The sequence below is a fragment of the Hylobates moloch genome, unplaced genomic scaffold (assembly GCF_009828535.3).
Source record: "Hylobates moloch isolate HMO894 unplaced genomic scaffold, HMol_V3 SCAFFOLD_3, whole genome shotgun sequence".
NCBI lineage: Eukaryota > Metazoa > Chordata > Mammalia > Primates > Hylobatidae > Hylobates > Hylobates moloch.
The window spans coordinates 152,624,391-152,641,447 of NW_026652278.1; the positions used below are offsets into that span (position 1 = coordinate 152,624,391).

At 37.1% G+C, this 17,057-nt stretch overlaps 1 protein-coding gene across 2 annotated transcripts in view; it reads right to left on the reverse strand.

Moving 5' to 3' along the window:
* MARCHF1 (membrane associated ring-CH-type finger 1) overlaps positions 1-17,057 on the reverse strand; it is an 879,756-nt gene that overhangs the window by 471,056 nt on the left and 391,643 nt on the right. Inside the window, exon 3 of one of the 2 annotated variants that reach the window (XM_058436859.1) lies at positions 15,891-16,099. The exons of the other annotated variant lie outside the window; for it this stretch is intronic. The gene's annotated coding sequence lies outside the window, so the exon portion shown is untranslated. The remainder of the gene's footprint in view (positions 1-15,890; positions 16,100-17,057) is intronic. 2 annotated transcript variants of the gene reach the window in all.

Here is a 17,057-nt window from a genome sequence, read left to right on the forward strand (position 1 = left end):
TTGGAACTAGGCACAATACCCCCAGTAATTTCTGAACATTACAGACTACAGTGAGACTCTCAATTTCACTAGTTCTAAATAAGATTTCCTTATTCTACAAATATTTACAGCAGGGCTGCAATGTGCCAACACTGCTCCGAGTACTGTGCTGTAACCAAGAAGAGAAACAAAACACTTCTCTCTCTTGTACCCTATTATTTGCAAGTAGGAGTAAACAGAGTAGGCAATTTCGGATAGTGATCCATATTAATGAAGCAAATAAAACCAAGTAGTGGGATACAGCGTAAGGCAGGACGCTGCAGTGTTATTTCAGATAAATTCAGACAAATGGTAGAGCCATCCGCACGAAGCCTCAGGAGAAAGGCATTAATAGGTAAATAAAAACAGTAATTTTCAACCTCTGAGGCAGAAGTTAGCTTACCTTGCCCCAAACTGAAGAACGGTCCATAGTTATTGCCCATAGAAAACTAAGGAAACAATTGTGTTACATATAACTTAACTGTAGTGTTTTAGAGTGGACTAATTCAAGTCATGTTAGATTTGCTAGTCAGTTTAGTTCTATTAAAACCAAAGTTTGGTTTTTTTAGTTCTATAAAACCAAAGTTTGGTTTTTTTAGTTCTAAAAAACCAAAGTTAATGGAAAGACTAAGGTGGGAATGTAGCAAGTATTTGAGGCTGACACACTAGGCAAATGTAGCCAAATGGCTTGTCAAACATGGAGGCTGGACCAGGGTGGAGTTACAGAAACTAAAACTCAGTACATGCAATTAGAAAGCCAGGGAGTGAGGGAATGGACCAAGTAAATACAATAAAACAGAACCGTTGCTCCTGTGTTTTAAATAAATATGTCTCCATGGTAAGATATATTGGAGAGCTGCTAATGTTTAAAGGCCCAGGGTTAGATGAGAAGACTCAGTCTCTTAAGATCTCATCCAAAATTAAGCCTTCCAAATACAAGGCCACATACTTAAGAAGTATGGAAGACACATGCACACGTTTATTGCGCCACTATTCACAATAGCAAAGACTTGGAACCAACCCAAATGCCCTTCAGTGATAGACTGGATAAAGGAAACGTGGCACACATACACCATAGAATACTGTGAAGGATGAGTTCATGTCCTTTTCAGGGACTTGGATGAAGCTGGAAACCATCATTCTCAGCAAACTAACACAGGAACAGAAAACCAAGCACTGAATGTTCTCACTCATAAATGGGAGTTGAACAAAGAGAACACATGGACACAGGGAGGGGACCATCACACACTGGAGCCTATCAGGGGGTGGGGAGCAAGGGCAGGGAGAGTATTAGGAGAAATATCTAATGTGGATGACAGGTTGATGGGTGCAGCAAACCACCATGGCACATTTATACCTATGTAACAAACCTGGACGTTCTGCACATGTATCTCAGAACTTAAAGTATAATAAAAAATTTAAAAAAATTGATCAATAGTGAAATATGAATTAGACAAGGGAAAGAACGCTGCCAAAAGGATTTTACAGTTTGTATTAGAAATTGTTCAAGTTTGAAAAGTTCAAGTACAATGCACTATTAAGTACTATATTTATTTATGTGCAAGGTATATTTGTAATAAAAAGTCTTAATGTATATGTTTTTGTTTTGTTTTGTTTTTTTGAGACGGAGTCTTGCTCAGTCACCGAGGCTAGAGTGCAGTGGCGCGATCTCGGCTCACTGCAAGCTCCGCCTCCCGGGTTCACGCCATTCTCCTGCCTCAGCCTCCTGAGTAGTTTAGACTACAGGCACCCACCACCACGCCAGGCTAATTTTTTTTTTTTTTTTTTTGTATTTTTAGTAGAGATGGGTTTTCACTGTGTTAGCCAGGATAGTCTCGATCTCCTGACTTCGTGATCCACCCGCCTCGGCCTCCCAAAGTGGTGGGATTATAGGCGTGAGCCACCGTGCCCGGCCTTAATGTATATGTTTAAAAGCTCTATTAGTTATAGAAATCTAAGGGGCTCAATTTAGAAGAATCAGAATTAGTTACTAACAGTGTAATTGTTATGGTTGTAAAGTTAATTTAGCACTGAAATTAATCAATCTAGCAATGGCAAAGATGATTTCTATATGTAAATGTGGTATTAAAATAGATTGTCTTATCCTTTCAAAAAACATAGTGTTGCAAGCATAAAATCTGAATTTAACTTCTTCAAAGACTATCAGGACCAGCTGTACAAATTTACCAAGTATAAAGTCACACTCTACAACAGAGGACAGGAGCATATATTTTAAAGACCACTGTATCAGATTTCTGTTGCTGTATAACAAACACAGTGACTTTCAACAACTTGCATTTTATTTAGCTCATGATACTTTTGGGTTGTTTATGTCAGCCTCAAATAATCTCAACTAGACTTGTTCATATAACTGCCATCAGCTGGGAGCTAGTTGTTCTTAGCCTCGCTCAACTGTCTGGTGACTGGCTGTTAGCTGGGGGCAACAGAAATGGCTGGGCTACATGTCCCTCATTATCCAAAAGCTACTCTGGCTTTATCCAATTTTCCAGAAAAGCAAAAGGGCAAATGCTAATTCACAAGTATTTTTCAAGGCTCAGCTTGCATTATTTTTTAACTCTCCCATTGGCCAAAGCAAGTTACATAGCCCAGAAACGGCGTTGGAGGGCACCTACCAAAGGACTTCAATACAGGGAGATGAAAACAAATAGGGGTTGTTGCAGTAATTAATGTACCATAGCCACATAGAATAAATCCAAGTCAAAAGTAAATCTTAATACTAAAAAATGGAAGAAATATTGCAAGAAACGACAACAGAGTTCTGAGAAAGGTAACGATTTTATGTTGCACTAAGAAAAAGACAAAGTCATGTCCCTCTTGTTCACCAACGTATTCTGAGTAGCCAGCCCAGTGCTTGGCTCTTGTTGGCACAAATGTTTGTTGAATAAATAAATAATTTAATGAAGTGAATTTTCCTCTTCAAGGACTAGGATGCTGAAACACACCTCTGTATAGCACAGCAGGGAAAAATAAGGTAATACAGTAATTTTTGAATATGGCCTCTGGAATCAGACTGCCTGAGTTTACATCCTGGCTTTGCTTCTTATTAAATGTGTGTTGTTGGAGGAAGTACCACACTTTCTGTGCCCTACATTCCTGAGTTGTAAAATGAAGATAATGAGAGTACCTATGTGTGGTGGTTTTAGACATGGCTCTCAAATCATTTGACATCACGCCCTTTAAAAGGTAGGGTCTGTGACCCCTAATTTTGAATGGCGTGAGCTTGTAACTGTTTCAATCAATAGAGGCTGGTGGAAATACGACTGCATGACTTCCAAGACTTGGTCATAAAAGGTGATACAGCTTAGCTTTGATTGGTGAAGCACTCACTCTCGAAGTGCTGAGCTTCCATTAAGAAATTGGACTATTCTGAGATCACCATGCTGTAAGGAAGCCAATGACACAAACAGCCACGTGTAGGTGTTTCAGTTGGCAGTCCTATTCTTAGACTCTTTGTAACCCACATACCAGAAATGCAGGTGAACAAACCAGATGATTCCAACTGCTGAGTTACTCTCCAACCTTTGAATCTTTCTAGCTGAAGCCCAGGAATCGTGGAATAGTGAAAAACCATACCTGCTATACCCTGTTTGAATTTCTAATGCACAGAATTCATAAGCATAGAAGTATTTGTTTTAAGCCACTCAGTTTTAAAGTCATTTGTTATAGAGTAAAAGAAATTATAATGGATATATGGTACCTGAAAAAGTGCTATCATAAAAACCCAAAACATCTGCCTTGGCTTTGGGAGCAGGTATCAGGCAGAAACCAGAAAGACCTGGTGATGGTGTTTATGTGTCAACTTGACCGAGTCACTGGGTGCCCAAACATTTGGCCAGAGTTATTCTGGGTGTGTCTGTGAGGGAGTTTCTAAATGAGATTAACAATTAAATTGGTAAACTGAGTAAAGCGAATTCCCTTCACTAATATGAGTGGCCCTCATCCAATTAATTGAAGTCCTGAATTTAAAAATAAAAGGCTAAGCAAGAATTCCTCCTGCCTGACTGCTTGATCTGGGACATAGGATTTTTTCTGCCTTTAGAGTCAAACTAGAAAACTGGCTCTTCTTGAGTCTCAATCTTGCCAGCTTTTGGAATGAACTCATACCATCAACTTTCCTTGTTCTCCAACTTGCCAGTCTTGGGACTTCTCAGCCTCCATAATTACATAAGCCAATTTCTCATAATCTCTCTCTCTCTCTCTCTCTCTCTCACACACACACACACACACACACACACACACACACACACTTCCTATTGTTTCTGTTTTTCTGGACAACTCTGACTAATGCAGACCTTGAGAAGAAATTATTATCAAAGGCTTAACAAAGAGTGAGCATTGTTAATGGGAGAAAGTTTAGAACGCTCTCACTTGTGATAGGCAAAATAGCTAATTGGATTTCTGGGCTGCATATAAGAGACAAACTGAAAGAAAATTTCAGTTTTCAACCAAAATTTAGATAAACTATAAGGGAGCCTGGACTTGCTGGGTTTAAAAGTAGAAATATTTACCTTCCTCAGTTGTTACCAGCAGAATAATCTCAAATTAGAAAAAATGCCTCAAGTCAAACATCAAATCACAGTTGTTTTCAGGTAAACATCCCAGGATTAAGATGAAATCAAGGGATTGGCTTTATGGCCCTTCAGTAAGAGCCTAGAAAGATTGGAAGTGATGCCTTATAAACCCTTTCAAAGAAACAAAGCCTTGTAAGGATCTTAAGAGCATATCTGATTAGCCTCCTCTACTGAACAATATGGATTCTGAGAATCATAAGGGCCTTAGGTCCAGCAGCCTCACAAGAGGCCAAAATAGAAAAGAGTTTATCTCAAAGAGACTTTGGGTACTACTTTTTTCTGACAAACTGAATTATAAGTTGATACACAGGAAGCCCATACAATGTTTAAAAACATTGGTCAACTTGGAATGGAGTCAGTACAAAATGAAAGACGCCTTTGGACTTGCCACCATTTTGAGCACAAAGCAATATTAAGAGGGCATCTTATTTGAAATGCAAGCCATATCTTATTTTAAAAAATAACACATTAAACAAAGGAACCAAGAATGTCAGAAAACTGTTTGGGGGAAATAAAAGTAGATCCTAGTTGAAGAACTAGCAACAAGTGCCCAGGTGGATTTCAGAATTGCTATGGACAAGTGACTGCTCTGTGTCTCTTATTTTTCCTTCTTTTTGAACAGGAGAAGCTATGGTGGTCATCTAACAGGGCAAGTGTGTAGAGGACAGATAAGCTGTCTATTTTAGAGGTCTTCAGATTGAAAGCAACTATACTAGAACTGTACCCAAGAAAACTCATTTGCAGCTGGAAAATTTAGACATAAAGGTCCTAGACTTGTGTTTGATGACAAAATGAGGTGATACTTTAGAGGTCTTGGCAAAGGATATAATAGTATTTTGTACCCTAGAACACAAAGGAAGAAATATAAATAATTGTGGCCACAAGGCAAACTATGGTGATTTTAAAGCAAGGGCCCAAAATTATTTGACCCAACTTCCATCAAAAAGTGGGATCTATATCCACTCCCTTTGCATCTGGGTCATTATGTGAGCAATTGTTTTAACCAATAGGCTACTGCCTCAATGATGTTTGGTGATTTCTGAGGCAAGGTTGTCAAAACGCAATGCAACTTCTTTTTTGTTTGCTGTAAAACTCACATTTAGAACAATGAGTCCAATGTTAGAAGCCTGACTTCTCTAAAGTACCATGATGTGAAGAAGCAAAATCACAGGAGTAGGTCACATGGATGTTTTCTGGTTGGCAGTCTTATTCTTCTAAACATCTCAAATCACGTGTCCGACATCTGAGTCAATGAGGTTTCAGATATTTCTATGCACTGCATTTCAGTCACCGTAGAGTAGCAGACTTGGAGTTATAGCCAAACACAGTTAAGCATCGCACTGTGCACTGTTCAAATTTCTGACCCACTGAATTCATGGGTGTTAAAAAGTAGATGTGTTAAGTCATTAAGTTTTGGGGCAATTTATTACACAGAAATAGCAACTGAAATACCATTTCATAGAAGAGTTGTGAGTTATGATGAAAAGTATATAAAACAGTGCTTATTGAACACATCATAAGTGTTCAACAATTATTAGCTAGGACAATAGTGATTATTATAAATATATAAAAATATAATAGTTGTTATTAATATTAGTGTCAGGATTAGAGAAAAGCCACTTTTTACTGTCATAATGTATTAGTTTAGCAAGTCAGTCAGGGAAATTATCTGTAAATGCTGTTTGCCAAGAATGTATAAGCATAAATTCAAGAAGAGAAGAAAACCTGATCAGTAGCTACATTCAGGACTGTTATAACTAGGATTTCCACAGCTTAAGGCACCTGGGGGAAAATGATCACCTCCCTTGTTGACATCAAACAAAGGGACAGTGACTGTTTCCTCTTAGCCATCACTTAAGTGTTAATCAGTCCATATACATAAGCCCCTCAATGATAATATTTTGTTATCCTAATTCAAATTCAGTTAAGAGGCTTTTTCTTAGGCCATTTCTATTCTCCAAAAGTCATTTCATGGATGTCACAAGCATTGATATTCCCAAAGATTATCAAAAGAAAAAATAAAAAACTTCACAGAGCAATTCACATAGAAATGAATCAGGCCAGGACCTCAGATAAATGCTGTTAGTACAACAATTTAATGAAGTCATCATTGTGCAGTTGAAGAACATTTTAAGTGCTTTTCAGCATAATGCTATTTTAAGAAAAGTTCTAATGTGATTTAGAAAAATGAAAAAAGTTACCATTTCTCTAAGCACTCGGATATTCACAAAATAATCCTAGAAATATAAACTTTCAACAAACTTTTTCATTCATTATTATTAATTATTTTAGCTTTTCATAGCATGGCCTGTTCTTTATAAAACCTAACAACCGGTAAAATAAAAGGCAATCAAGAGCATTACTACCATAAAAGTGAACGAGTAAAAACAGTTACCAAAATAACAAATATTTAAAATATTCAAAAGCCCATGAAATGTTGAAAAAAATAGCACAAAATAAAGGTTAGCATGTATTTCGCTATAAATTCTTGATTCTAGAAAATTCGTGGCTCAGCAATTCTGAGATTGACACCAGGTCAGCAAAGAAAAGCCATAAGATTAGATTTCACTTATCTAAGGCAAACAAACATGGTCTGTTTAAGTAGAGGTCAGGCCATTGGCAAACTTCAAATACCAACGAGTTAGTCTTTTTATTATCATTAATTTTATCATCATTACTATAAATGGCACAATCTATGGAGCCATGCAACCTTAAATATTTTCTCATCACAATAGAAGGTATTAATTAATGAGCCATATTCACTGAGAATAATAAAATATGTTGATGAAAAATATAGTCAACATAGGGAATTGACTCCTTTAGCACTTTTATTTATCAAGCACTTAATGGTGTTTATTTTATCCCAGTAAATCTTAGAACCTTAGAGATATTAACTCATTTGAAGTCTCACAACTTTATGAGGTAGTTCTCATACTTGTCATTATTTTATATATGAGGAAACTGAGGCACAGAGATGGAAAGTAACCTCTCTGAGTTTCCACAGCTGCAAAGCATCATAGCCCAAATTTGAACCCAGTCAGTCTCCTTCCAGATATATGCTTTTAACCACCTCACTCTGTTGCCAATCGAAATAGTCATATAACATATAAGTGATTCCTTGGGATGTTTTTGTTTGTATTTTTTACTTTTCTTTTGTTGTTGTTGTTGTTGTTGTTTTATTCTTAGAGACAAGATCCCGCTCTGTCACCCAGACTGCAGTACAGTGGCTCACTGCAGCCTCCAACTCCTGGCTCAAGCAATCCTCCAACCTCAAGCTCCCAAGTAGCTAGGACTGCAGGCATGTTCCACCATGCATGGATAATGTTTGTTTTTAATATTTTATATAGACAGGGTATCATTATGTTGCTGGCGATGCTGGTCTGGAACTCCTGGCCTCAAGTGATCCTCACATCTTAGCCTCCAAAAATGCTGGGATTTGGGGCCCTTTAATTCTAAAGCATGAAGTTCTCTTATAATTTCACGGGGTCACAAACAGAATGCTTGAGTCAGATGGTAAAACAGCCAAAGACGAATGCCTCACTGTATAATCAGCTAAGTACATGCAGAAATCACTTCTTCCAAAAGCTAAATGAACTGTAGTAGTAGTTTCACATAGTAAATGGTCATACAGAAAGTAGTTTTAGGTTAAAATGAAACAGATTGCTGTATTGGAATTTTTAAAGGTTTGTAAAATTTGCAATGACAAATTTCTAACATTTATAAGTTTTGATAATTAATTTTGAATAAAATTGGAAAGTAAAACTGTGCTACAGATCTAAGTCTATACACGTTAAACCTAACAACTTTCAGCCACTAAGCATTCATAGGCATAGACTACTGTATGGAGCTCGCTTAGAAATAAACCTATTTAGGTTTACAGGTAAGGATAATTACTATAGAACCTGACCATGTGTGAAACTGTATAGCTGGTGCCTCACTTAAATGTTTTACTCTGTATCTCACACATGAGCTTCATTATCTGTTTCCTGCAGCATTGTGCATCCAGTGGTTTCCAGGTGCCAGAATTGTTTTTTTTCCTAAGAAACTTCCTTTTATTCATATTGGCATCAAAAGTACAAATCGTAAAGAATGCACCATATTGCTTTGTAGCAGAAAATGTGCAACCTTTGGCTAAGTGAAAGTAAGTCCACTTCATTTGCCTGCTTCACTTTCGTTATCCAGATTTGCACAATTTGATGAATGGGATAGTCAAGGTGAAAGATGACAGGCTGAAAGCCAAAAGTCAGACACCCAGCACCTAGAAGCACTTTGTCCTTTTCTTCAGTCTCCTTTTCACTCTCTCAAGAGCACAATCCTATCACCAGTTCTACCCCCGTGTCATGCCTCTTTCAATTATTTAACAGGGTTGCAGAGACAAGGAAGAGAATGAGAATCGAATAGATGTCATCTCTCATCCTCACCTGGAGGTTATGAAGGCTGCTGCAAGTGGCTCTGAGTGATATTCCTGGGAATGAGCTGGGGGGAAAGCAATGCTCTCAGTCTGTGATCCTCCCCCTTCAACAGTACCTCAAATTGAGGGATTCTAAATCCATTCTGGCATTGTCAGTGCTCCCTTTGTGCTACAAAGAATTGAGTTAAATGTTGGCTAATCAGTGAGTTTTAAAAATCCTGATTAATAAAACATGCAGAGCTACACCTGCTCCTCCAATGCTCCAAGACTCTTCCACATGAAGTTTTTGTTCAACAATCTTTCAAACACAATGACCACATGGAGTCTCATTAAATCAGCTAAAAATTCATAATAAAAAAATTTTAATGTTCTACACCAGGGAGGAGTTTCAACAATCTACCTGCCTAATTGAGGCCACAATTTAAAAAATACTGACCAGGGTGTGACGGCAATTACTAATTGTTTTCATTTAATAGTCTATAAAATGTGTTATTCAGTCTTACTTATTAATGCAATTATCCACAACATCTGTTTTAAACAAGAAAAATTAATGTGAATTATGCTAATTTCATTGCTGAAAGCAAATAATAATATGGAAATTTCCTAATTTTCATTGTATAAAATTATTTTCACACTATTAGCATACTCAGTGGAATTCACTCTAAGCACATGGGACTCTAATACTCAATTTAGACTCAGGAGAGTAGTTGGAAAGTGCTTTTCTGAAGAAATGAAAAAGAGAATTAGCCTTTCTACCCCTTGGCATTCACCCTGTAGTGTCAGATTCACACCTGCTAAAAATGCATTTCATTTGGTTAATCCAGAGCATAACCTGTATGCTCTTGGTAAATGTGCTCTCAGCATAGGCTATTCAAAAATTAATGTTTGTGATTGCTGTACCCAGATCCCAGCTATTTCCCATCTCATAAGCTAGTTGCTGCACAGGTAACAAAGCAGGAAATTATTGCAACTGCCCTTTGGCAAAGTATCATTTAGAGTCCTTAATGTTGTAAGTGACATAACATTCTACCAAAAATATAGGTTAGACAATAAAGGACATATATCAAATCACTTCATTGGAAAATTGTTTGGTTTTTAACAAGGATTGGTTTTAAAGAAGGACTGATCCACTAGCCCAAACAATATTGCCCAGAACCTATTTTTTTTTTCTGTCTGTTCTGCCTTTTTTTTTTTCTGTCTGTTCTGCCTATTTTCAAGGAAACTTCAGCATTAGAAGCATCTGCGGTCCCTTTGAAGCTCCAACCTTTTCCCTCAGTATATCTCACATGTCCTTATACAAGCCACCCATTAGGAGAAAGCAAGTTTACTTCAGAAGTCTTCAGGACAAAAAGATGTCTCTTCCCAAAAACCATTTTAAAGGTTCAGTGTGTGCCATTGATTCTATGGAATCAAGTATCCATTCCTGAACCAGTTACCAAGACAGAGTATTGTGATACACCGATTATTTTAAGCCAGTGAAGGCCCATCCTGGCTTAAAAGTCATTCTCATGACTGAGAATGGGAAGGGTTGGTTCTCTGAACACTGTTACCAGAAGTAAACATGGATGATGCACAGTCACAGATGTCCATTAGAGGTGCGTCCTCACTACTCAGGCCTGTCCTGCCTGAGACAAATATGCATTTGAAGACAAACATGGCCTTTGTGTGCCAAAGTGAAGCATGGCCACATGATCATTTTCAAGGGTTAATAGAAGAAAATAAAATCTTCTTTTCGAAATGAGATCTAGTTAAAACGTACTTTTTTCTCAAAGAGACAAACTTGAAAGGCTAAGTGAGTTATTTACTCAAGGTTAAGAGGCCTTGATGAAGCCAGGATTCTATTTCAAATATTCTGAATTTTGTCCCAGTATCCTGCCTACTAAATTACTTTGACCATTATTATTTAATTTTTTCCATATTTTCTGAATTTGAATAAAATGAATTCTAGTTATATTTTATAATAGCACCCAATGTATATTCCATCTGATCTTATGAGTCATGGGCAGACACTGTAACAAAAAGCAATCAAAACTCCCCCCACTTTGAGGTTAGCAGGTTTGGGGGTTACATTAACTCTTTGGGGATAATAATTTGGTGTCTGAAAAAAAGACAGCTAAATGAACTGGTAATAGAAAGAGCAGTAGACTGCTAGTCAATGGCCTGAATTTTTGTCCCAAATTCACCACTAACTAGTTGTGTGACATTGGCAAACTCTTTATTCTCTATGGACTTCAATGGTGGAATGTAAATTAAAATGAATAATTTTTAAGGAACTTTCTGATTCTGGGATCCTTTGTTTCTACCAACTTTGCTTAGGTAATGTGAAAAGGTTAAGTTGTCTTAACTGTAAAGAAAAAAGGTCTCGGCTCTGGCCCTGAGACTAAATATGTTTTTTTAACTTTTTAATTTTCTTACGAAAAATGAGAATAAATAAATCAGTAACTTGTCCATTATGTTCAAAATGAAAAATATATATCACAAAAAGCCATATTTTTTCCAGGTTACTGGAATCTCTACCAAAAGAGATTCCCCAGTAACAGATCTCCAGCTGTTTTGAAAAACAAGAGATGGCCCATGAGCTATCACTGGAAAGGCAAGTAGAAGATCTTAAAAGGGATATCTCCGGAAGAAAAACTAAATATTCTTTTTGGAAAAAAATGTAAAAACTGAGGTAGAGAAATATCACAAAATAATGGCAGCAGTAAAAGAAAATGTACATATAAACAAAGGGGTTTGGTTTTTGTTTTCCTCCTAACTCTTTCTAAAGTATGAGAGCCATGTGTGGTCAGCTTGAGAGTGAGAAGGATCAGAAGCAAAGAACTCAACGTTTTGTTTTTTCCTCTTAGGTCCCTCCCATCATCTAAGGTATAGACTCAGTGTGTTGTGAAAGAATATAGCAGCATGCACTGCAGGTGCCAGAAACAGCGTTGGGCCCATCCATGCTCTATCTCTACACTTACAACTCATAGACACATTTGCTTACAAATCCCAGGGAAATATAAGGAATATGTGCTAGAGGTCGACTAAATACTGGAATTTATACAATTACTAGAATTTAAGCTACACCTACAGGGCTAAGAATTTGATTAATAAAATTCACCGCCTTTGTTAAGAGACAGATGTCTTTTAGACCCAAATCTCTAATGTGAATTAATTACAGCACAGTAAGTGGTGTTGACATATCTAAAAAAGAAGAATGAATTAATAGAAGCAAATGGTCTATTTAGAAAAGTAGGCGAATAAGATATAAAGAGGTTAAACTGTCAGATTCTGACATTCAATCAGAAAAGAAAAAGAAATCTGGAACTATGGACCATTTTGAAGAAGTATCTTCTCCCAAAGCTTTCCCAGGAATGTGGTTTTCCCAAGGTGTAGGTGAGCCTAAACCATTTTATTTCCTTTATTGATTCCATTTACCAAGGAAAATCTGATTACCAATTTCCTTCCAGAACTCTCCTGGAGCTAAAACTCAAACATTCCATCACATACATACATTCTCCAAGTGTAAATTAATTATTTTGACTACTGCATTATGCTAAATTTTCTGTAGCTTCATAATGGACCAATATCTACTCACTTCATAAGGGGTGAAGTGGTTGTAGTAACCACTCTGGTTGGGCTAATAAAATCTTGTGCCAGGAATGGAAGGCTAAGGCACTTCATTTTAATTGCCTAATCAATCTCCAGAGTTGGTGCCTCTGAAAGATAAACTATATCCCTTCTCTAACCCTTAATATCAACTGCATTCAAACTGGACATAATATATTATTTTGTGTTTTGTACTTCCAGAGCTATTAACCAAATAGAGATGATTATAATATTATGGCATGCAAAATATGTCAAAATACATTTTCATTATAAAGCTAGAGGTAGGAATTATTTTTTAAAATCTTAAAATATAGAAAATCTATGCTGTTAAAAAATCAACAAAAGAATTTTTAGAAATATTTTCTTGATATTCTTAACAGGATGGATCTTCTGTATTTTAAGTATGATTTACAGTTTTCCTATTTTTTCATATGGCTTAAGAAATCTGATATCAAGTTAATACATTAGTTATGAGTCACTAAGTTTTGAATGAAGAGAAGTTAAATTGCATTAAATTCAAATTATTTTTTAATTTAATTTACTAATTTAAATTAATTATAACTAAATTCTTAATTCTGAAATTAGATCATTTTCCCAATGCACATATGCATGCTTTGGATAAGTTTAGGACAAGCAAAAAACATTAAGGAAACTTCAAGAAATGATGTTTCTCATTTGTTCATCAGGAAATGTCCATATATGTAAAAGATGTTTTACTTTAGAAGTATTGCCACTTGAAATTACGGAAATCATTGATTCTTCTTGCTGTCCAACACACAGATGTATGCTGTTTAATTTATCCACCTTAAAGGCATTTACGATTCTTTTAGACTATTTATTTATCTTATCAAAACAAGTTATTCAACAGCCTACAAGATTGACTAATATGTTTTTAACATACTTTTAAAAGAAAACTTTTAACTACATTCTATAGAAAACCAAGGAGCATTTGAAACATTATAAGTGCTTCCCTTTCTGATATTCAGAACTGTATCTCTTTTTAGAAATTATACGAAGGCTCAGAGTTTCCTTTTTCTCCTAATTAACTTCTTTTTCTTTAAGAATGCCCACTAACTCCCATTGTGACACATTAGAGTGTTTTTTGACCCTGAAAGAAACAAAGCTGTACATGTTTTAATAATTCAAGATGTTTGTGAAGATGTTTAAAGATGTGGATTAATACCCATATCTGGATAACGATTGTGGCTATTGTTACTTGACATAGAATAATTTCATCATTATTTCTAACATGAAAAAAATGTGTTTGTTCTTAAACAATTATGTAAGCCATCTCAATTTATCTAATTCATGCCAAGTGGACATCTACAGAAAGAGATTTCTGGCAAAGACCTGGAATTGACACAATGTTTTCTTTTCCAAATATTATTCAGATGCTGATCATTCCAGATACCAAACAAATATGCCACCCAATATCTTCACATAAAGTTTTCTTCAGCATTATCTTAAATTTTTTTTTTTTTTTTTTAGACGGAGTCTCGCGTTCTCACCCGGGCTGGAGTGCAGTGGCACGATCTCAGCTCACTGCAAGCTCCGCCTCCCAGGTTCACTCCATTCTCCTGCCTCAGCCTCTCCGAGTAGCTGGGACTACAGGAGCCCGCCACCACGCCCGGCTAATTTTTTGCATTTTTAGTAGAGACGGGGTTTCACCATGTAGCCAGGATGGTCGCGATCTCCTGACCTCGTGATCTGCCCGCCTCGGCCTCCCAAAGTGCTGGGATTACAAGCGTGAGCCACCGCGCCCGGCCCGAATTATCTTAAATTTATCCAGAAATTTATACTGTGAGTAAGCAATGTATAACTTTTATGAATCTTGCTTTTGGCATTTCTATACCTATTTGCAGAATTGATCAATGTACCCCACCTTCCCCACCTAACACCAACAAACTTAAGAGAAACCTGTTTCATATTCTAATAATCACATTTCCAAGTCAAAGGAAAGAGACACTCTAGAGAATGTGCCTGAGCATTCTGGGCTGCTGAAGTTTCTTTACAAAGATGTTTAATTCTCAGAAATTCCAGAAATATTTGATGCGTTTATGACGAGGCAATTACTAATGTAAAAGTATCTCTTGCACTAACTTAGAGAAATCTCCCAAAGTTATCTACAAATTCTAGCCACATCAAGAACTCATTGCCATTGAATGACATTTTCAAAATCAGTTCAAATAAAGTAGAAAGAGGCTGCAAATATATTTTCTCATTTGAAGATGTATTCAAATTTATTAGTCTTTTCCTTTCAGACACTCCTTGACACTCCACTCCCATTTCCTTTATTTTATTTGCTTTATTTTTTGTGTGCTGCTCCCTCTGTCTCCAGCAGCTATTCTTGAGGAAAAAGAATGGTTAACATGTAGAACTGGAGGTAGACAAAGCCCATCTCCTACAAAGCTAAGGACACCTGAGGACTAGAAAATAGTTATGTTAAAGAGACAAGAGGATTACAGTTTCTGGTATTCTATCTCAAGCTCCCTTTTAGGGGAACACAACAACATTTATGATATTTCCACTCAATGTCCTCGACTGTGTTGAGTTCAATTCATTTCTTAAAAACCTTTAAATAAGTTTCCAGCATATGATGTTTCAAGCAGTTTAACTTAGAAAAACTGCTGCTAAATTTCCCTGCAAAATAAAGGCTCAATGTAAGAAGCTGAAAATTATAACCTGTGGGAAGTTTCAAAGGAAGCCTTTCTTCATGAAGAACAAAATATAAATGTACAGTTATCAAACAATGAATGAAGAACAAATAGATCCAATGAATGAAGAGCAAATAGATCCTATGAGGCACTAATTCATGTTCTGTATTCAGTGTCATGACTGGCTTCTCTGTCCCTTTGTTAAGACAGTTATATTCAAATATCCTAGCTAAATGGGCAGTGAGCAAAATTAGCCAGCATCACCAGTTCCACTATGTGAAAATGTACCACAGCAATGTCCAGAGCCAACCCAGAACAGCCGCTTGTAACCCACAAGCCATAAAAGTCAAAAGTGACTCCGTAGATTGTTTAGAAAAAGAGGCAAAAGTTTCCATCTGTCAAGTAGGAAGTGTCCTTATAGATTTGGCTCCTCTCTTCACTCACAAAATAGAGGTGAAGTTTAATATGTCCCTGCCAGTTATAAGTAATTCTCTTCCAATCTACTGTTACACACTGAGAGCTGGGATCCAGCTCCTCTGAAGCCCTTGCCATGTCCCACGGTGCAGAGAGCAGTGTTGGCAACAGTGGCTTGGCTCTCTGATTTTATTAAATTAAACCTCCTCTTACCTCGACTTCCTTGTTCTTCTCTTTGTTTCTGCCCATTGAATTTCTCCCATTGCTGGCAGTCTCCCGTGCTGGGATTACGGAAATCTGGTGGAGGGGCATATTGGCAGGGCTGCAGGTGGCCAATCCCTGATTGGATGCCTTATCTCTTCACTCGCCCTGAGTAGCCCACCTGCACAATTGTTCATATCCTTGCTTTGCCAAGCTCGGGTCTAAACAAAAAGGGGAAAAATAGTGTTTGAGACACTGTGCAGCAGAGGCCAGAGTCTTCTGGTCAAAATGTTAAATACATTGAAAGGGGAGTTAAAAGAAATGCAAGAACAAATAATCCAGGGAGTACTGCATTCTCCAAAGGACGATTTACTGCAAGTCATAATTGAACTGCTTTGTCACTGGAGCACCCCCTCTCCCCTAAGAGCATTGTGGGAGACAATTCAATTTCTATGGTACCTAATAACTGTCATGGAAACCAAGGAAACCTAGGTCTCACAGGCCCTTATTAGCAACTGCTTCCTTTAATGGCACAGACTCCCACATTTGCAGCGGCTGCCACTTTGCTTTTGTTTCTCCTCTGCTTCCCCAGGAGTCCACTAAGCACCCAGAGACACTGCATCTTGCTGACTACGTAAATAAGCAGACGGCTGAAAAGCTTAGCGTCCTATTTGGAGCCAAATCTCTTCCTCGAGAAGCGCGGCTAGGTGGCTGTGTCCTTCATGCATCTACAATAATCTGCTTAGGTCAAAGGATCTGCCTTGAAGTGAAGAGCATCGCATGAGATTGAATGAGGTGTTGAGAGAGAGAGAGAGGTAGAGAGAGAGAGAGAAGAGAGACCTGGAGCAATCGCAGATGTCTTTTTCTGGATGGTTGTAAAGAGAGTTAACCATTCACTGCACCTTTCTTACTAAAACATCAGCAACAGGAGTCAGAAGGCATCAGTTAGTCTGAAGCATAGAGCTCTATACTACTCATTTCAGCGTTATTGCAACTTCTGTGCTCCCTGAAATATATGTTAGAATTAGTAGCAGCTTCTCCTTTCTTTTCCAGAAAGGAAACAGACTTTACTATTACTGTCCTCTCAATAGTTATACAATTTGGAAGAAGTAAATGGTTAATCAGAACTTCTGCTTTTTAAATTTAAAAAAAAATTCTTTTTAAAACATTCTACTCTCT